Source organism: Odontesthes bonariensis, chromosome 11 (genome assembly GCF_027942865.1).
Source record: "Odontesthes bonariensis isolate fOdoBon6 chromosome 11, fOdoBon6.hap1, whole genome shotgun sequence".
NCBI lineage: Eukaryota > Metazoa > Chordata > Actinopteri > Atheriniformes > Atherinopsidae > Odontesthes > Odontesthes bonariensis.
The window spans coordinates 30,168,759-30,190,508 of NC_134516.1; the positions used below are offsets into that span (position 1 = coordinate 30,168,759).

General features: G+C 43.3%; 2 non-coding genes across 2 annotated transcripts; both read right to left on the reverse strand.

Moving 5' to 3' along the window:
• Positions 1-6,755: 6,755 nt before the first annotated feature.
• Positions 6,756-6,829, reverse strand: trnat-agu (transfer RNA threonine (anticodon AGU)). The gene has a single exon. It is a non-coding gene; the product is annotated as a tRNA-Thr (tRNA).
• Positions 6,830-7,837: 1,008 nt separating this feature from the next.
• trnat-agu (transfer RNA threonine (anticodon AGU)) lies at positions 7,838-7,911 on the reverse strand. The gene has a single exon. It is a non-coding gene; the product is annotated as a tRNA-Thr (tRNA).
• Between the last annotated feature and the right edge of the window lie 13,839 nt (positions 7,912-21,750).

The window sequence follows — 21,750 nt, forward strand, 5'->3', positions numbered from 1 at the left end:
AGCCCTACACGCTGGACTGGTTACAGTTAACACAGGACAAGACGCCTAACCACCATAACCACGTCAAACATGATTGTACATTTTGTAGAATGGGTGTCAGTTGCAATTATGCTCAGGCCAATTCAAACTCAAGATTCATGACGAGACAGTGGTAGAGGAGTTGCGGCGTGTGAATCAAACTCGTTGCAAGGAGTTTCGAGCTGTCGCTAAACAATCAACATGTCAAATTGTACTTTCTCCTTCATAAGTGTCTCTGGTTTTAGGACGTTTTTACCTCACAGCTTTTATGACACAATGTCAGTCGAAAACAGCTGCTCTGATATCTGGCTTCATCGGCGAGAATGCCGCTAGTGCTAACCTAGCAGTGTCGTGGCACCCAAATGGCTCATCCTTCCTTGCGTGTCAGCAACCATATTATGCCAAAATCAACAACAAACCACATGGTACCAGGCCTTAAAGTGCTCACAGACACGGTTTTGATATACAGTATTTCTACTCAATGAATTCGCCAAAATATCTAACGTTGGTGAAAACTGTTAAGTAGCCAAGAGCCACTGATAAGTTAACTACCTGTACTTAGCATGTAGTTACACTCTTAGCCAAAAATGTTTCAGTAAGTCTGCAAAGAACTGAAGCTTGCAAAAAAATATCCGTCCCTAAATAATTTATACCGCGCGTGTAAGAAGAGCATGTCATGATAAATAATACTAGCACATGCATGATCTGGTCATGTGAGATTGGTACGGATAAAGAGTTTGGAGCCAGTACCAACTAGCTAGCTTACCTCTCCAGGTGTCTGGTGAACATTGATGTGGTCCCGGCCCGGCTGTTTCGGTGAGAGACACTTTGCAAAACTGCAAATGTCTTTATGGTCCGTAAATGCAAATTTGATGATGCCGGAATTCGTTGACATTATTGTTATGCTACTAGGTCTGACTGAGACTGAGCTACGACGTAAACCTAAAGTTTTGCGCTGGCTCTACACTTGCGTCTTTTGATTGGATGAGCGCCATTTTCTTAATCACAACAAAATACATGCATGTCATTGATTGGTTGCATTTGAAAGGCGTGAAAGGCGAAATAATTTAATGTTGCATTATCGAATGTTATGTTTTGTATCATGGACATTATTTGTTGCAAATCTCCCGAGACCAAGACAGTGAGACCAAGACAAGACCGAGGGATCCGAGACCAAGACAAGACCAAGACCAAAGACGGTCGAGACTGTGACAAGACCGAGAACACGTAAAAGTGGTCTCGAGACCAAGACCGGTCTCGAGACATCCAACTCTACCTCTAAGCACAAGATTTTATTAAGTCCTGGGACGCCCTATTGTAGCATTCGATGGGAGCCAGAGGCCTGATGCCAAGAATTCTGGTTTGGGTAGGGGTGGGGAGGGGCTTGACGAGGATCCTGTTTTGGAGGAGGGTAAGTATTGTAATCATACTGAGGAATCCCCCGTACTTGGTGTGCGTACTGTTGGGCCCGACCTTGTTTGGCCCCATGGCTGTAGCCCCTGCATTGATAGCATCGATCATTACTTCTTCGGGTGAGTTTGACCCTGTTGTGGTGGTTTCCTCTTCCCCTATTTCTGGAGGTGGGTATGGGTATGGCCCATAAGAAGCAGGTGGATGGTGTGATTGCATAGCAGGAGGAGGGGCCTGCTGAGATATTTGTTTAACATAAGTCTTGTTATGATTTACCTTTTCTCTTATTTCTTTCAATTGTGATTTTGCCACTTGTACCTGCAAGGAAATTAATTCCTTTTTCTCTTGTTCCCGTTCTTCGATTTCATTATCAATGTATTGAGTGACATGGGCAGCCCATAATGCATATGTCAAGTTTGTTAATCCAACCACTTGTTTCAGCGTAGATTGCACAGAGGGAGACAGTGATCCTTCCACAGCTCCTCTAAATAGCATCTCAATGGTTTCACTTACGGCCGGATCTTCACCAGTTCTATCCTGCCATAGCTCTCTTACCCGGAGTAAATAGGCTGCCCCTCTCTCATCTCCATTCGGTGGTAGTCGACACAGTTCAGCTGACCTCATGTGTACAGGGAACTTTTCTCGTATTAGTGGCCATAACAAGTACACAAGCTGATGTAGGGGCATACTGTCTAGGGCCGTATCAGTTTGGCAGCGTTGCTCAATTTCTTTCAACATGCCCAATGACGTGCATGAGGCAAATACTCGTCTGAAATCACCTAGGGCTGGAACTATTCCAGCACATGCTTCTAGAAATGCCTTAATCCATGGTGTGCCCCCTTTATTTATGTCTGGTAACTGGGATTTAATCATTACAGTGTCCTGCAAGGAAAATGGATTATACGTGGTAGTAGTGCGACCATCACCTGTAGATGCCATTACCAATGGCATCTGATGATGACTGCGGTGGATGTCTGTGCGAGAGTGAACATTACCACTATCTGGTTTCTGAGCAGGGACATGTTCAGTACGATTTGTCCACTCACTCGGTCTGTTTTGCTCAAACACAGAAGTCAGGCTATTTACTGAGGGACCACCATTTGCAGCCCCTGATCTATTCATGTAGATAGGTTCAGATGGTGCTTCCCGTGATTGGGTTTCTTTTGACCGTGATTCAAATGTGTCAGTTATGTTGGACGGAGGCATCTTATCTTCTTGTGTAGTAGGATGTGTCTCTGGAGAAGATAACGTCTTGACTGGCATTTGATGTGGTAGTTGTGCAGAGGACTGTCTCTGAATAGAGAATTTAACTTTTGCCAGAAATATTTCTGCTTTTTTCTGCCATCTAGTCAAGGTGTCAAATAATGCCGATCCCAAAGAGCGGGATTTACATGTTTTCCACTCATTGATCATTTTTTGCGACATATTCCAATGTTTTCAAATGTGTTTATACTTTACATATCAGCATTCAATGTGACCATCAGACAGTAAATTTATACTTTGATTTTTACTGATCAGGGGACATCTTAATTCAGACAACCTAATTTAGCTTGTCCAATGTGCAGAAATTTCACATATACTCATATATAAGAGGTTTTTCTGCTCACCTTTTTTCTCGGGCCCCTCAAGTTGTCTGAACAAAGTGACCCCCTCAATCAGCTCCAGCAGTCCTTCCTCGGAGTCAGTCCAATTCACGGGGTCACGGCACCATCTGTTAGACCAGATTCTTTATATTGGAAGCCCAAGAACAAGCTGGAGGAATCTTAAGTTAAACAAAGTATTTATTCGTGGTCACATGTGAAGTTTAGCCGTGCTGAACTCGGAGAGATAGAGCCCTCGCAGGGCCTACATCAGAGAGCGCCCCGATATCTGGACACATTTCATATTTATGTTCACCCTTATCTCACAGAGGTTGTACCTACATTTGACGACGCATCATTGAATATTTACTCATGCTGTGAGCAGGCCATCCACCGTCTTTGTCATGTTCTTTGGATGTGATAAGCGATGTGTGTGTGAGTGTTGTTTCAGGCGTGCATCTACTGTACCAGACCTATCTGTCCTAAGAGACGCTTTATCTGACCCAGTTATTTTATCCCGCTACGTCATCTTAAAGTCTCGGACATACATTTGCGTTGTATGAGCAGAGTGTAACGTACAACCTAGGAACATAGATTATCTAGAGAACTACAGAATATGAATACATAAAGTCTAAGAATAAAGCCAATTTATAACACACTTGACTTCACTTCCGTATTTTCTAAGCGCGCGAACCTAAGTGGTGGGCAACTGAAGCTGGATCCCATTGAAAACACTGTGTTTTGTCTGCCACTTTTTTGCCCAAAATGCCTCAGTTTTGTGCCGTTTTTGGATGTAGCAATCGGTCTAACCGAGAGAAGGGAAAGGGTTACTATCGAGTACCTAAGGTAATCGCCCATAGAGGTGAGAAATGGAAAAAAAACTCACAGAACAACGCCGCAAAAAGTGGATAGCTAACCTACGTTTACAGACTGGAGGGGCTGAATCTGCAAATGCTCGTGTCTGCGGTGACCACTTGGTCAAAGGTATGTGCGAAATCTAACTGTTTAGTTGTAGTGCAGTAAAGTATTATGTTGTTAAATGCCAATCAACAGTAATGTCATACGGGCTACGTTTGGGCTTTGTTTTGAAGGCTGCCCCAGTGCGTTGTTGGCTACTGAGTCAGTGGACTGGGCTCCGACGGTCAAGCTGGGTTACCAAAACACAGAGCTAAGACACCGTCATCAGTGTTTCATGCGATCTCTGAGAGTGGTTGATCTAAACAAAACAAATTTGTCATGTCGTCACAATCTTCACGTTTCAGTAGTATCCACGAAGTGCTTAAGTGCTAACAGGGCACATTAGCTCCCAAGTTCTTGACAACAGAATCGCTCTCTCTCTCTCTGCCTTGTGCATTAGGCTAACAAAGACACAATGTCAGCATTTGGATATTTGGATTTCGGCATTTTATTAAAACATAAACATTTTTGATTGTTATTTGAGTGCCAACATTCACAGCTCGGCATTCAACATGTTAAGTTCTGCTTTACTGCCCAGCCCTGCACTACACACTGCATTTTCCATTGGGACAATGCACCATAAACAACACAGAAAACAAGCTTACCCTGGCCAACACCAAAACACACTGTGGTAATAGTTGTATGCCTCCAAACTTTTGTGGGCCTTCAACTGTTGCTTGGTGTAGTAAGAAGTCTGAAGAACCAGGCAGCTCGTTATGTCCACAGCCTGTATATTCGGCAAATCGTTCCGGTCTTGCGAAGATTCGGACATTTTCATTAAGTATGGGTCACGCCCAATGTATTTCTCAACTAACGCCAAATACCTTTCCATATATGCCGGCTCCAAACCACTACAATATTCATTCATCTCCATGTTGGAGATTGCTGCAGCAATTACAGCAGCAAGCAAGTCTTCATTGCACAGGCATGTGGAAATGGTAGAAAACAATTCTAATGCGTTAGCAAAAAACCTTCTATATCAGGAGTATTGATCAAGATTCTAGAAATAGAGACTCTTTTCTAGTAAGTTTAAAACCTTCCTCACTCAACTGATAATAACTCCGCAAATGAGCACATTTCTTAATAGATTATATGTAGAAAATAATATTTCGCTATATGTATTGTGTGTATGTGGCCCCAAACCCATCCTCTGTGTGGACTCTTTGTTCATAATGGCCTAAAACTCTATGTGGTTCACAAGGCCTTGCTCCCCCATAAGCACCATCACAACACACAACACTGATTTATCAAAAATTATCACATAATTTCTAACCTAATCACACTCAAACATTGCATAAGGCAATTACATTACCAGCAGGCTCGTCCACCGTTCGCAGCGAATAGGAGCGAGAACCCGATGGCTGAACCGGGAAAAATTCTCCTATGGCCCCAGTTCCACTTGGCGACCGACCAACTCATTACCTTTCAAAGTCTAAGGTCCCGCTCCAAACAGCCGAGTCACCCCACTGGCAATGGTCATACTAATGATTGGTTGATTTATACCCACAAAATGATTGATCAGCTTAATGATTACATGAAATACAACAGATGAACAAATACAATTTTTTATGATGTCGTGTTGTCTCTTCTGGACCAATCCTGTCACTGCTTGGTGCTCGGTTCTCCTCTTGGCTGAACGTCTGTTCAGCATTCTGATCCGGAACTAATCTCTGAAGGAGAGGTCACCAGTATGTCAAAGCATATCATATCCCGCAGGAAGTCCGTCAGACTGCACCTCGACTTCCGGTTATCATTTGTATTTATAGCCTCATAGGTTGGACTCACACTCGACCGAGTATGATTGGACATGAGTAGGTCCAACATGCTTCGTCATATTCTCTGGATCAGCCCAAAACAATGTGTACGTGTGAATCTGCCCTTGCTTTCCCAATTGTTTTGTCTCCCTACTCCTGGATCACTTTAACCTGGTTCTCACGCAGATGGATGTTTCTCATCCATCTGGAATTGTGTCGGTTGCCTAGCTGTTTTCTGCTGTGAGTAGGCGGGGATTGTATTCAAAAACCTCTCGAACCTGATTGGAGAATTCAATGTGTGTGTCACGTACTACTTCGACCAATCATATCGAAAGCGGACGTGACGCGTTGGAGCGCGACCAGTCTTTCGGTCTGTGGTGGAAAATAAACAAAACACAACAGCAGCGAGCAAAGCAGGAGCTAGCAGCAGCTAATCGTCCGGCAATGGCTGTGACCACAGATTCTATAATAGAATTCGTTATAATGGCTGTGGTTTGACTGTGTTCGTTGTCGCGCCGGATGCTACGTCATACCTGTTAACACCCCGCCCCACGATTGTGATTGGCCCGGTTATGGGGTAACCGGGGACTTCGGGCTCAACAAGGCGCTCCCAGACCCTCGAGCGAGCTCACGAAGTGTAACGAAGATGCACGAAGCACGAAGGGTCTGCGTGAGAGCCAGGCTAGGATCACTTTAGGTCATCATGGAAAAGTACTGAGACTATTTCATTCATAATGTCTAAGAACAAAGCCAATTTTTACACTAGACAGGCACTTTGACCAACTAAGCCACAGGGCCACATGGTTCATAAAACTGATGAAAGAATAAAGAGCAGGAACTGGATCCACCTCAGGAAACAAGGTTTTCCTTCAAAAAATTTTTTTTATCAAGTCTGACCAAAGAACAGACTCAAAATAACCATGATGCTCATTGAAAGGTCCATCATTTGATCAAGACCAACAATGCAAAGCATTCTGTAGAACCCTGATAACAACTAGTTTTTCATGCTAAGTCATAGCTAGCTCTGATTGACCACAGGCACTGCTGGGATTTGAACCAAGGATCTGCTGTTTACTAGACAGGCACTTTGACCAACTAAGCCACAGCGCCACATGGTTCATAAAACTGATGAAAGAATAAAGAGCAGGAACTGGATCCACTTCAGGAAGTAGTTTTTGTGATTCTGTACCTCAAGAATAGTTAAAGCCATGAGTAGAAGTGCCTCCAATTGGTTCAAAACTTCATCATATTTTGCAGATATTGTTGGGTTTTCAACTCAGACCCTGCTGTTCATGAGGAAGTCACTTTCACCAGTTACAGCCAGATCTCATGAAGCGGTGTACTTATTACACGCCAAGTCATTTACTGTGTTTTTACAAGGCTTTTTTATGCTTTTGCGTATTATTTTCCGCTACATATTTAAAGGAAATGACGTCCTGCCCTCAGCTTTTACTCTAACTCTGACTATTACACAGTTTGTACGTTCATTTTGATGTTATGTAGTGTGACAGGAGGAGAACCTCCACCGTACTGTACCCTAACCATTTGACTTGTTATGTGAACAGAGGAAAATTACACTCTGAAAGTATAAAATAGGCATAAATGAGACTTTAAAAAGTGTGTGCTATTTATACGCACTTTCATTAAAGCTGCCGTTGGCAGGTTTTCAAAATTCCGAGTCTAAAGTCGGAAAATTCGAACTGATACGACTTTCAAGTCCCTCCCCCTCTGTGGACGAGGTTGTGCACGTGAGTTCACACCAGTGTGCGCGCACACAAGCTGGGGGCAGACTCACGCTCAGCATGGAAGACGTGGTTGGTGACTGTTCTGCTCAGATAATAGATAAATAATAAACCTAACGTGATTGGTTAAAAACAGCCGGGAGCGCTCGATTTTTGCAGGCACGATTACAGGCTTCAGAGGGAGCTACAGAATTCGGGATTTTTCCTAAACAGCCTATTTAATATTCTACTTCCAGAATCCCATGACAGTTCAAGCTAATATGACTAAAAAAAAGTTGCCGACGACAGCTTTAAGTGGACCAGTGAAAAGGATTTAGTAGAAAGCTGATAATAATCTGTTTTATATGCTAAGTCATAGCTAGCTTTGAAGGCCCACAGGCACTGCTGGGATTTGAACCCAGGATCTCCTGTTTACTAGACAGGCACTTTGACCAACTAAGCCACAGCACCACATGGTTCATAAAACTGATGAAAGAATAAAGAGCAGGAACTGAAACCCAGTTTGGAAGTCTGGAAGTTTTGGAAGTCCTGAGGGGTGTTCCACGGAGCTGGATTCGCAGAAAGCCTGGCTTTTCTCGATAGTTCTGGCTAATCTAAGAGAGAGTTCCGCTCCAACGTGGCTCTTTTCTTTCAGTTGCTCTTTCCAGCTCTCTGCCTCTTTCAGAACTGACTGATATTCAGTTTCTGCTGCTGCTGCTTTCAGAGTTTCACACAATCCTGCAGGGACTCGGTTGCACTGCTTGAGCTCCTGCTCACACTTTTGACGGAGATGCCGCTCACACGTCAAACAGTTTTCCACCTTCTTTAGTTTTTCCTCAGTCATGGAGCAGCCGCTCTCTGCTGCCACTCTTCTGTCTTTTTCTCCTGTCAGAAAGAAATGTTTCTTCAGCAGCTTTGTCCTCAGAATATCCATCCCATGCTATAAATAGCTGATCTTGTCATTCTTCTGTCGGTAAGAGTTCTGTCATTTCTCTGATCCATGATCTCGGTCGGCAGCAGAGGCGTTAGAGGGAATCCCCTCGGTTTGTGAAACTGGAAACTTCCACTTGACTGGAGGAACTACGGAGGCCTGGAGATGATCCTGCAGGAGCTGGACATCCTCTGAGTGAGGAGTCCCAGCTGCAGCAGAGACCTGGGATTGTTCTTTTTCCAACAGTTGCTGGGTTCCTCATAACTTTCCTTACTGCCAAAAGTAATGGGACACGTGTAGAAACCCTCGGGCAAATCGTCGTCTGCCATGTCACACCACTGAAGTGGAGGAGATGATTTCTTGGTTTGACTCATTTTGCTTGTTGTTTATGAGTACTTAAAATCAAAATGACTATTTAAGATAGTAAGTAAGTGTTGTTTCTAAGTGCTTGTTAAATTGATTATTTAAGATAATAATTAAGTGTTTTTTAGGCGATGTGAAAACCGTTTGCTGTGACTTTCAAATCTGCTTCAGAAACTGGACGTGTTTCTTCAGATAAACTCCTGACCAGCTGTGAAAAAGCAGTGAAAATGTCTGGCCTGTATAAACTTTGTGATGTCAAACAAGATCAGAGATGACATCGATTGTGATGTCACCACAGTGATGACATCACAGCTTTGTGAAGGCTTCTGTTCTGTCTCTTCTGGTCTGTGGTTCCAACCACAGATTCTGGATGGAAGTGAAGTCCGGATTCCAGAATGCTGATTTGTGTTCTCTGTTAATCTCTGGACGACTTCAGCTGATTACTTCCTGTCACTGTCATGTTGGAAGGTCCACTTCTGCCAGTTTTTCAGCAGCCAGTATCATGTTTTCCACCAGCAGTGTTTTCCAAGACAGAATAATGTCAGTTTGTTTAAAATGTTGCCAAAATAAACTATTACAATTACAACAAATGTCATCTCAGGGCACTTCAGCAATAAAGTCCAATTCAAGCCAATTAGAGTTTAATTCAATGTAATTATAATTCAATTCATTAAATTCAGAACTAATCCAATTCATTCATACAGAGCAATTCAAAAACTATTTCCTCACTAAGGAAACCAACAGATGGCACCGAACTGGCACTATTTCTAATTAGATAGAACTTTTTCACAGTTCTAAGATCATATCTTTCTGGTTTTATTTGCATTTTACAAAGAGTCCCGAGTAATTATGAAAGTGGGGTTTTAATTTGAAGAAAAAGCCTCAAAATAAAGTGATTTTTAGGAGTATGCAGGGATTCATTTCCATCTAATGAACAGCTCAGTTATATTAAACAGTGGGCCGTGTGAGCAGCAATCAGGGGAGTGAGGAGTTCACAGATCATAGACAGAGGCAACCGTCCAACTATTCAAAGCTTTTAAAATGAGTAATAAAATCTGACAGGTAACCAGGGAAGGAAGTCCTTTAATCCTGGAAATATTCTCCAGGTGATAGTCGGCTGACTTCCTAACTGACCTGATCTGGCTGCTGAAGTTCAGCTCTGAGTCCATAATAACACCCAGATTCCTGCTTGGTTTGTGGTTTTTAACATCGCAGCCTGAAGCTGAGCTCAGATTTTTAACAGCTGACAATGACCTCTGTTTTCTCTTTGTTTAGCTGCAGGAAGTTCTGGATCATCCGGTTGGTTATTTGTTGGAGGCTCTTTGCTGGGCCAGTTATTCCTCTGTGCCAGCAGCTGAGCACCAGTTCTGCCAAAACTAACAGGAAACATCATCCTGCACCGCTGGATTATCAACAAGTAATACTGACCAAGTCAGGAGATTAAAAAGGATGCAGAGGATAGTCAGCCATCTCCTAAACACGGGACTTGTGTTTGACACCAGTCTTTGAACTGCTGTGAGACCGTTGTTTCCTTCATTCCTTTTTCACCTTTTTTTCCAAAACTACTTGGTCGAAGGGTGTAAAACATTAAAAGTACTGGGTTAAAGTTAGAAAAGCATCATGTTTAGGAAATAAAATACACTTTTGGGGGAAAAACTTGGCCAATAAGACCAGGAGCTCCTGACCTGTCTCATATTAGAGAAGCTGGTGAATGATCAGCTAAAAGAATTTTTAAATGCTTTTAATATCCTAAGCCCTCTCCAATCAGGCTTTAGGCCTAAGCATAGTACAGTCTCTGCTGTTACTAAAGAAATGGATGATATTGTCACTTCTCTTGACAAGAAAAAACATTGTGCTGCCATGTTCGTAGACTTGTCAAAAGCATTTGACACCGTGGACCATTCTCTGCTCCTGCAAATTTTGCCTGGTATTGGTTTTAGTGCAAATGCTTGTAGATGGTTTCAGAGGTACCTATCCCACAGACATCATACTGTAAAAATGAGTAACACACAATCTGACCCCCTTTTAATAACTAAGGGGGTCCCGCAAGGCTCAGTTTTAGGCCCGGTACTCTTCACCATCTACATAAATAGCATAGTCCCTCTTCTCTCCAAATGCTCTGTGCATCTTCATGCAGATGATACAATTCTGTATTGTGTTGCAGATTCTGTTCACCTGGCCCTGGAACAATTACAGCAGTCTTTTAATATCCTGCAAAATGCCTTAATTGGTCTTAAGCTTCTGCTCAATGCAAGTAAGACTAAGTGCATGGTTTTTACTCAATCTAAGGATTGTAACAGAAATTATCTGAATATCTCCACTCTACATGGGTCTGTTATTGAAAGAGTTTCACATTATAAGTACCTAGGGATCTGGCTGGATGACAAATTCACATTTAAGAAGCACATTGACTGTCTTGTGACTAAGCTTAGACAAAAGCTATGTTATCTACACAGAAACAAATCTTGCTTTCCAGTTTTCTGTAGAAAAAAGATAATCGAAGCTACAATTTTGTCCTGCATTGATTATGGGGATGTGATCTATAGGCATGCACCACTCTCTAATCTTAAGGCACTCGATACTGTTTATCATTCAGCTCTTCGGTTCATTACTGGAGATCCCTACATTACTCATCATTGTTTGTTGTATGACAAAGTTGGGTGGGCTCCACTTTCTCAAAGAAGGGACATGCATTTATTTATGTTTATTTATAAGGCCCTTACTGACAAGCTTCCACTCTATATATCCTCTCTTTTAGTTAGGTATGCAAATCCATACCAAACCCGTAACAGCAATTTGCTGGAGGTACCGTATGCCCGCACTGAGCTGGGTAAAGCTGCTTTTAGTATCTGTGGACCTTCAGCATGGAACACTATGCAACAAAGGGTGGGTCTTGATACTTTTATGTCTCAAGACCATTTTAAAGAAATGCTCAGAGGTTTTTTATCACATTCATGTACTTGTTTTAATTCATAGTTTGTTTATTTAATACTTTTTATATGATATATGTTGGGTATATGTTGCTTTATATATGTCTTATATATGTTTATTTTATATTTTTTTTATATTGTTATATTTTATATGTTTGTTTTTTTACTCGACATCATTGTAAATGAGGGTCAGGCCCTTAATGATTTTTCGAGTTTAAATAAATAAATCAAAAAAATACATTTCAGTAAGACCTCGGGAAATTGTACCAAAAAGGGCAAAACATGTCTCCTTTAAAGGACCAATAAGAGCTACATCTCAGACTCTGCAGGCCTCAGTTAACTTGTTAAATGTGTCAGTGGGTCGGTGTGAAAACTCAACATCTAGGATGTTATTTCCAGCTTCTACGTTTAACTGAAATAGCAAATCTGAGAATTACGACAATTTGGGTAGAGCTATATTACGACAGTAACATATTTGGCAGTGACTAAGTGCCTTTAGCACAGACAGGAGGGTGGAGGCGAGAGGAGACAATGAGGCTGATACCAGAGCAACCAGATGAGCCTCCAGCGTCCACCTGTCCTGATAGTCCCTCACAAGCAGCTGTCTGTTGTTAGCACGTTAAGCTTTGATTGGTCTGGGCTGGTCTGTGGCATTATTTATAAACCTTCACCCTTGCTGTTTCCTCTCATAGCTTGTTTTCACCATGACAGCTGCTGGGTTCTTCCTGAGGTATAAGCACAAGCTGCCTTTCACAGTTTTTGATTGATTGGAAACATTAGTTAATATTGCATTCTTACTCTTTGCTGTACATAATTTCAGGGTTTCCCTCTTTGCCTTGTTGACTGCTGCTACATGGGGTTTTCCCACTAAAGGTGTGCTATCATCTGTTGTGGTAAAACATTACATGCTTGCTTGAATTAGCTTCTGCTAAACTTGTTCTCATGCACCCAGGTTCAAAATCAGCAGGCCAGAGCAGCAGCGGCACAAGAGCTGCAGGTAATTTTGGCTCTTACCAGGGAGCAGCCGCTGGCCGCCCGGTGACCGTGCCCTACACTGCTTCCAGTGACGTTTATATGGCGACACCTGTGCAAGCCTCTGGTCTAAGTCAACCTGTTCTTCAGGCAGACCCAAGATTCAGCGGCTATGGCTCATTTGTGCCAACGCAACTGGTTGCCCAAGCTCCCGGTTTTGTCCAAGCTCCTGGCCTTGTCCAAGGTGCTCTTCAGGCAGACCCAAGATTCAGCAGCTCTGGCTCCGTTGTGCCCGTGCAAATGGCTGTGCAAGCTTCTGGTGTCCCACAGGCTGTTCAGACGGGTCCAGCATTGAGCAGCTTGAGCTCTGGCCTGCCTGCAACAGGATACTCTACTGTCACTTATGTGCCTGTTGACGTAGGATCTGACGCTGGCACTCTGCAACCTGGAGCTGCCCAATCGGGACCACAAGGTAAATCTTCTGCTTGGAGTGTAGATGGCCCAAAATATGTTTGGAAGCCTAAAGGTGTCTGTGCGTTTCCATGTTGTCACTAGCAAATCTTGCTTAGTTAAGAATATGTTAAGACTCTGTGGTTTCAGAACTTCTGCTGTGAAAAGGACTAATTGTGAAATGTCTCCACACAGAAACCCAGTGGGCTATTGCTCCCTCAGTCTTTGAGGATGCGTCAGCCCAAGCCCTCAGCCTCACTGACGTTCTCCCTGCAGCCCCTCTGTCACCACCTGGCCCTGTCCTCCAGTCAGGGGAGACCTCCAGTGTCACCAAGGAAGCTGAACTCGGGAATTACCAGCAGCAGACGGAGGAATTCGGCTACCCGGATGACCGCCAAGGGTCTGGACCGGGATCCGCAACCGTACTGGTGCCACGCTTTGGTGTGGGTGGAGCTCCTAACTTTGACTACAGGCTTTTGTATGGCTTGTACCCCTCTGGAACCTACAGCACCTTCAGCCAGCAGCATGAGAAGGGCAAAGACTACTTTCAGGATGTCCACTACTTGAAGGAGCATATTACTGACAGCCATGGTTCTGGGCAGCAGAAAAAGTTCTTCCCAAGTGCCCGCTAGAGCTGAACATGATGTGCAGAGGGTATGCTGAGTGGTACCTGCAAATGTCTTTATCTCAATGCTCTAACTAATCTGGTTCTGTTTCAGCTTGGAAAGCTGAATCCCAACCGCACAAGATTCTTTTTAGTCTTTGAATAAAATCTTGTCAAATGATGACCTTGCCTAGGGTTTTTTTTTTGCTAAAGTTAACAGACTTAACTACTTGTATAGGTGGTTTATTCAAGTTGAAACATTTAACAATTTGTTTCATGTTATGCAAAGTCTATTTTCTTGAATATTTTCAAGATGTAACCTCATGTTGCTGGTGGTCGAATGATACGCTAACTGTAGCTCGTATACAACTCTCGGCTTCTAAATTTTTCCATCAACTGACCAAAATCTGAAGTATTTCCAGGCGGGCCTTTATATATTATTGGGGGTTAAAATCACTTTCTTTGCACCTGTGGTAGAGTTGGATTCTGAACTTTCTGCCATCAAGTGAATCAACTTTCAGCAGTGACGCTTTACCAGACAGTGACTCCTGTGACCTGACCCCGTCATGCAGTGTGCAGACTCAAGGCAGATGGCGGCTGCGCAGATGTTTTTCAACATTCGAATATTAATTTTCACCTTTGTCTTTTTTTTTTTTTTTTTTTTTTTAAAACCTATTCAAATGTAGAATATTCTTTGACAACCCTACTCTGTACCACTCTTCTATTGTGCTTTAATAGGCAACTTGTTGCCTTTCCACTCTGTAATGGCAGGTTCTGCAGTTGTGCCAGAACATGCCTATTGATGTTGCATCCTCTGAATGCAATAATAAAGAATTACAGTAGTCAAATCCTGAAGTAACAAATGCCTGGAGCAGTTTTACTGCATCACTGAGACAGGATGTTCCTGATTTTAACAATATTACGAAGGTGAAAGAAAGCAGTCCTAGAAACCTGTTTTATGTGCATTGAATGATAAATTCTGGGCAAAAATAACTCCAAGGTTCCTCACTGGAACTATCTTACCATCCATTTACTTTACTCAATGTATCCAGTTTAGGGTAGTGGAAGCCTTTAGCCCAGTGATACTATTTTTTTCCACAAGAGCCACATTGGCAGAGCAAAATCAAGGGAAGAGCCACTTTTATGACAACATACTAAGTCCCCTTTTGCAAATATGTATTTCTACATATAAAACATCCCACAAAAAAAGAAACAACCAGCCAACACATTTTCAATTAAGACCGCATTTACCTGAATGCAGGAATCCTTAATACTCAATACTGGAAGCTGGCATGCATATCCTTGACTTTCTTCATGTTGTATTTGTTTGTTGCAATCATAGTGAGACATTCAAGATGAGCATGGTTTTAGTCCTTTTTTAATTAAAAACCGACCCATTGTGCCTGCATCTCGCTAATGGAGCTAGCGTGCACTGCGGTCAAGTGTGACGGTGGTTTAAGCGGGCTGCGTTGCCAGGTTTAACAGAGCCCCCTTTAGGAAACACCATTAAGCCTTAATAAAAATACTTAATACTGTGCAGTATTCGCTGTATGTTATTTGACAAAATTTGTTATTGTTACCATATTGTTATAAGCTACTATGCGAGTGCGAGCCACCAATTAAAGCTTGAGGAGCCGCGCAATGAGTATCTCTGCTTTAGCCTATCTCTGCTGCCAATTGAAAGAGTCAGGGTACACCCTGGACAGCTCTCCAGTCCACTCTGCAAAAGGTCTAATAATTTCCACACTTCCATTCACTGAGACTCTGCTAGAACTGTTTGGAGACCTTTTCTAGAGGGCCGTATCAGAGAGCCTACTGTGGGAGAGTACTTTGAAAGTTTGATTGTGCCAACTATTGCTAGTTTAATAGCAAGTGATCTGAATCGAAGGAGTTAAACAATATTTTGCAAATTGATCATGTAGCTTTGCACTCGAGGAAATTTGAAAAGGCATCTTCCACATGTGGTAGAATCAGGAAAACAAAAGCAGGAGATATTTAAGTCTTGTGTAGGATGAAAACCAACATGGGAAGATGCGATATGGCCATGTTCAGGACCGAGTCTGTATGAAGCAAAGTGTCATAGCCCTCCAGCTGGTGTCCCAGGTGAGATGAACAAAGGCCGCACACACAGGGGGCAAGTCGAGACAGTTGGTTAAGAGGGATGTATGGCTCTGATGAGGCACACAGAAGACACCAAGTGGTGCCAAGCAGAGGGGCAAGGCTACGTAGCATAGGCTAACGAGTCACATGCAATTAAAGCTTGGAAAAGGCCAGCGAGTGCAGATTTAACTGAAACACCTTCATGGTGCAAGGTCAAGCAGGGCCACTGTATTGAGCTTCAAGTTATTTTGGTCTGGGTTTGTGTAATGCAATTCAACCATGAGAAGGAAACATGTAGTGGTGGAATTTAAAGCAGAAGTATTCAGTTTGCCCTTCAAAAGCAGAGTCAGCCTCAGTGGGTGTGGTGAAGACTCAATCCTCTATGAAGTGAAAACAAACCTTGAGATCAAGTATTCCATACACAGACCTCATTTTATTGGTCAAGTTTATTTTGCCAGAGTTCAGCCACATGTTGGAATCTCCATGGAAGTGTCCATGAGAGTCACCTGCAGAAAACAGAAGGGGTCAGTATTGATACAGGAGTCTCAATACTTCAGACACTAGTCCAGCTTTACCTTAGTACAACTTCTGCCCTTTAGACCCAGTCTTGGCATCAGCGTGGTCAAAAGCATCCTGGGAGTATTTGGCGTACTAACTGGAGTCGCGGGCTCGTTGGTAGCCATTGCTGGACTGGACGATGTGGGATGAAGGGTATACAGTGCGCATCTCAGATGTGTCCTTAGGGACCTGGTCGGAGGTCCAGACAGAATGTGGGAAAGAACTGTAGATCTTCAAGTTCATTAGGGCAGCAAGGAAACGGGCAAAGTCTGCGTCCTGCGCAGTAAAGCCAGCATTAGACCCAGAGGAGCCGCTGCCGTAGCCAGAGCCAGAGGAGCCGCTGCCGTAGCCAGACCCAGAGGAGCCGCTGCCGTAGCCAGACCCAGAGGAGCCGCTGCCGTAGCCAGAGCCAGAGGAGCCGCTGCCGTAGCCAGACCCAGAGGAGACGCTGCCGTAGCCAGACCCAGAGGAGCCGCTGCCGTAGCCAGACCCAGAGGAGCCGCTGCCGTAACCGGAGCCAGAGCCAGAGGAGCCGCTGCCGTAGCCAGAGGTGCTACTACCAGAGCCAGAGGACCCACTATTTTGACCTGAGCCCAGAAATTAGTTGAAGCAAAGTATGACAGCATGGTTAGTCATGCTGTCAGTAGCCTCTGTATCACTGCCAATATGTTTAGTAACAAAAAACAAAGCTGAAGGAGTATTTGCAGTTCAAGTGGGTCATTAAACCTGAAGTCTAATATATTGCAAGATTTGGTGCTGCATGATTAATATAGTTGCAGACCCTCTTCCCTCTCATTCCTACCAACATCATGGGTTGAGCATGTCCAGACTAAACAACTCCCCATGTTGGCTGACTTTATATAAACTGCACCTAAATGTTGATATACTTGCTTTTCTGGGGGGGATAACATGTTCCAATGCTGAAGAGCAGGACACAAAGCCAGGAAATCCTGTTTGGATTTCAAAAGAAAAGAAAGAAACTTTAGTATATAGGAGAACAAAAACCTAAACCATTAAACATGAAGACTCACCTGAAGAAAACCTTAAACAACATGTTGAACAAGACAAAACAGAAGCAACACAATTCAGATAAAACTGGTCAAAAACAGCAATCTAGTGACTGCTGTTGAGAGAAGATTTGTGCTGTAACTCATCTGAGGCTGCAGCTGACTTTATATTGGTGCTCTACCTGCTCTAATTACACTCATAAACCTCACCTGGGACCCAGTCAGATCGTGCTGCATTCAATTCAGCTCTGAAAATGAACACTTCTGACATTTAAAAAGGTTTGTTGCAACATGTGAGGAATGAACATGGGATGTTTTAAAGAAGGTGAATTACGCTTGGTCAGATACGGTGTTAAACATCTGGACCAAAGTCCTGCAGATCACTGTGGGCCCCTAATCTCTGGCTGGGGAGTGTGAGGGGAGTGAGAGAGATTTGGTCTGAAGGACTCCAGGTTATAACCTCGGTTCTAATACGTCACAAAGTCGTCACAGTCATGAAATTGGGGTCCAATACATCACTTGTCCACTTCACTAGTGGGAGCTGCTAGTTGGGTTTCAAGGGGAAAAAACTGAGCTCAGCGTGACATAAGACTGGAGTCTTAGTAAGTTAACCTGCTGAGTTCTGGAAATAACTCTAAAATAATGTTGACTCCTTGGCAGGAATAAGGAGCTCTGCAGCTCTCTCATCCAGAGGATCTAGAAGCATGGATGTGTTTGGAACATAGCAGAGGGTGTATTCTTCCTAAAGTCACGCTAACTGCCTTCTGCGCACTCTGAGATGTTTAAAGCTCAGATTAATATCTGAGCTGAGATGTAGAAACGTGAGACAACATGATGCAGAGCTGCTCTTTTATTAAGTGATATGGAGGAGATCTTAGATTTATTTCAGATGAACTTGATTAAACAGGACATAACGGAGGTTAAATGTTTAAAGCACCTTGTGCCATCATTTTGTTCATATCTGGAAGTGTTTCTCAAATTTGTCTTGATGATTTCTGTGGATTTCCATCATTCCTCCTGAAAACTTGTTGCCTTGTGAGAACAACCAAAGACTCCCACAGACTCCCTGTGACACAGCAAACTTCCAACATGGGAAATGTGACATTTGAGCACTTTATAGTCTGTAGGCGACTGTTTTCTGTTCTTTTTACTGTGGAGGCTTTACCAGCCATCAGTGAGGTGGAACTGTACTGAAAATACACTGAAGTTAAAGTTACATTTTTAACTAATTTAAAAGGGAAAATGTGTCTATTTGAATAATGCTCTTTTTTAATATGGGTCTAAGTTTCTGAGAAAGTCTTTTTTTTACTGTAAAATGTTGACTGTCACACCTGAACTTCATATTTATGTATGAAAATGAGAATATTTATATCCCCAGGTTGTTTTAATTCTGAAAACTAACATTTGTTACAGTAGTTCACATCATCTGTCCTCATAATTACTTTCATAAAATCCAACAAAGACCAGACTTTATCATGTTCATATTTAAACTGCAACCTGCAGGTTAACAATGTGAGTGACTTAAAGTGTGGAAACAAGTCCACAGAAGTTTTTCTTTTAATTATCTGTCAGTATATGTCGACTATGTGCAAGTAGTCCCCACAGGCAGTGTCCTCGCTGTAGGGACGACCAGGTAAGACATCTGATTCTCACATATAGATGGAACATTTGATGTTGCATTATGCCCAGTATTAATCAGACATGTTTGTTCATGTTCCAGACAGGATAGTGAATGCTTTTGTGCACAGTCCACTGTGTGGTTGTACAGCTCACGACTTAACTGAATATATTCCAACACCTGGCTCGTCTTCTTGCATCCAAATGTAGAACAAAATTGATGTTTGATCTGTAAAATCTGATGTAATGAACAGAATCCATGAGAGTTGTTTGATTTATTTGTTAATTTAATACATTTATTCTAACCCTCCCTGGGCTCTGGGGAGGATTCATCCCTCCATCAGACCTGTTGCCACTGATTTTCAGTCCACTTCTCGTGTCATTTGGCATAGCTCAGCCTTTTCTCCCCGTTTCCCCTCCTTAAGAACGGCTTCTTGACAGCCACCCTTCCATGGAGACCATTTCTGATTAGGCTTCATTGAACAGCTGAAGGTCCAGATGCATCCCTGGGAATCACCCGTTTTCTGCAAAAATGCCATTTCATGCATGTCAAACTGTTATTTTATAGATGCAACTAAAGAAATGGGAACAGATGACAAATTCTTCCCATCCCTGAATTTTAGCTTGAGCAGCTACTGATGATGCAGCCCTTTTGGCCACCTGGTACCTGCTTCAGGTCAACCTCCTGAACAACCCAACACAAAAGGCCTTTTTCTTCAGCTTGAATTTTTCCCGACATGCTAATATTCACAAGCAGGTCCTATGCTGCTGTCCTGATAGGCAATGATGAGCTTCTGGCCACACCTCTGCTAGTGAGGCTCCTTTCAGTTTCCGTGACCCAACCTCATTGACCTATCCTCAATGGTAATGTATAGATTTAACAAAAATACTCAGCTTTGTGTATAAGATGTCATGAACAGGGTCCTCCACTAGATGTTTGCCCCCAACCACCTGATCCAACTTACTTCCAGGTAGTGAGTAAGTGACAACATTGAGCCAATAAATTTTGTTCCCAAGCCACTTCACTAAAAGTAGCTGCCACAGCTTTTGATTTGTGTAGCACAAGCTTCATTACAAGTATTCAAAGAAGACCTTTGCAGCCACAGAAGATAGTTATGAAGCCATCCTCGGCCATGGACGTGCAGAAACTACTGTCCAGGTTTCACATGGCCCCAGCATCTGATGGGTCTGCCCTTACCCAGAGCAGTAGAGTGAGGATTGCTACAGAGTGGAAAGGTTTCCCCCTCAGCACAATATGCAGCAGTGGAATCTTCTGATAGAGCTCAAGGCCACACCTTTACCCACTGCTGTCAGAGAGCTGCAGTTGGCTTTTCAGCCATTTTTAGTTGGGAATGCATTCCAAGTTGAAGCCGTCGAGACCTTCACAAGCTCACCTTTGAGCAGAAACTGTCCTTAAGTTAATGCCAACACCTTATTTATAGGATTAAGTCATCTCAACCTGTCAGGCCCTCAACTATCCCCTCCAACCCACAACTGGAGGACCCAGAGACAGCTAGGAGCCATTTGATGGTGCAACAAGGTATTCAAGTTAAAGCCATTTATTCAAGCGGCAGCAGCAGCAATGCCTCTAGAATATGCAGATCTGCAAGACAAAGAAAGTCAGTCACCTACCAGCAGCTACAGAGAGCACACATGCAGAGTAAAATGAGCCTCACCAGAAAGATCCTCAGAAGCCGCTCTGAACTTGAACCTTGTGCTGAGATGTTTTGCCGTGGTCTGGCTCAGATTCTGTTGGGCTGTAGCGGAACTGGCTGAACAGCACACGCTTCTTGTTGTAGCGGGACCGAGATTTGTAAGCGTAGACTTGATCCTCGTCGGTCACAGGAGTGAAGACTGGCTCGTCCTCGCCGCTGGTGTCAGATGAAAGGCTCCAGCTCCCATCTTCAAACTGGTAATTGCTGCCAGGAGCTCCAGACTGACCTCCCTGAGCGCCATGCTGCTGTGCTGCAGAACCACTGGTTCCAGCTGCTTTCTGATACGCTGGCTTAGATAGAGCTTGTCCATAAACTGAATACATGGGTGAAGAAACGGAGAATTAAGATCAGCCTTCTATTTACACCCCGAGTCAATTTAAACTGCTTTTAGTTGCTGAGCTTTGATTGGGATCAGCTTACCGCTTTGTGCAGGAATGCAGGTGATGCTTCCAATCAGCACACAAGAAATCCACAAAACCCTGCAGAAACAGGGACATCTCATATGAAGTTCTGAGTACATTTAGAGACCAGTGGGGTCCAACCACCACCTCCCCTTAACATGCCCAGTCCTGTTGAGCTTAACTGCATATTCATAGTGTAATGCTGCGACCAAATGAGGTTCTGCTTGCCTCAGACATTTAAGGCAGCAGAGGTTCAGTGCCACCACTTAGAAGCACTGGGATAGACTAGAAGTTACTCACCTCATCCTGCTGCAATATAATTAAAGCTTGCCTGGGACCTGCTCCTGCCAAACTGCACTAACACAAAGTTCAGAGCCCTGTGACACTAACCTGAAGCTGCAGGAGCTGCTTTCATATGATCCTCAGTGCAGAGGGAACTGATTGCTCAGCGGTAACAGCTGCTGCTGAAAGGTGCAAGGCTGCAGTTAACTGGCAACAATGGACTAACATATGGAGCATCTCAATGGGCCTCATGAAAGAACCGTTCGTACGCACAGAATTGTTCTTAAATCGTCCGTACGAGTGATTTAAGAGAATTTGCGCATTCACCAATCTTTTCGTATTTTACGTTTTCTTTCAGGTACGAACAGAATTCACGAGTG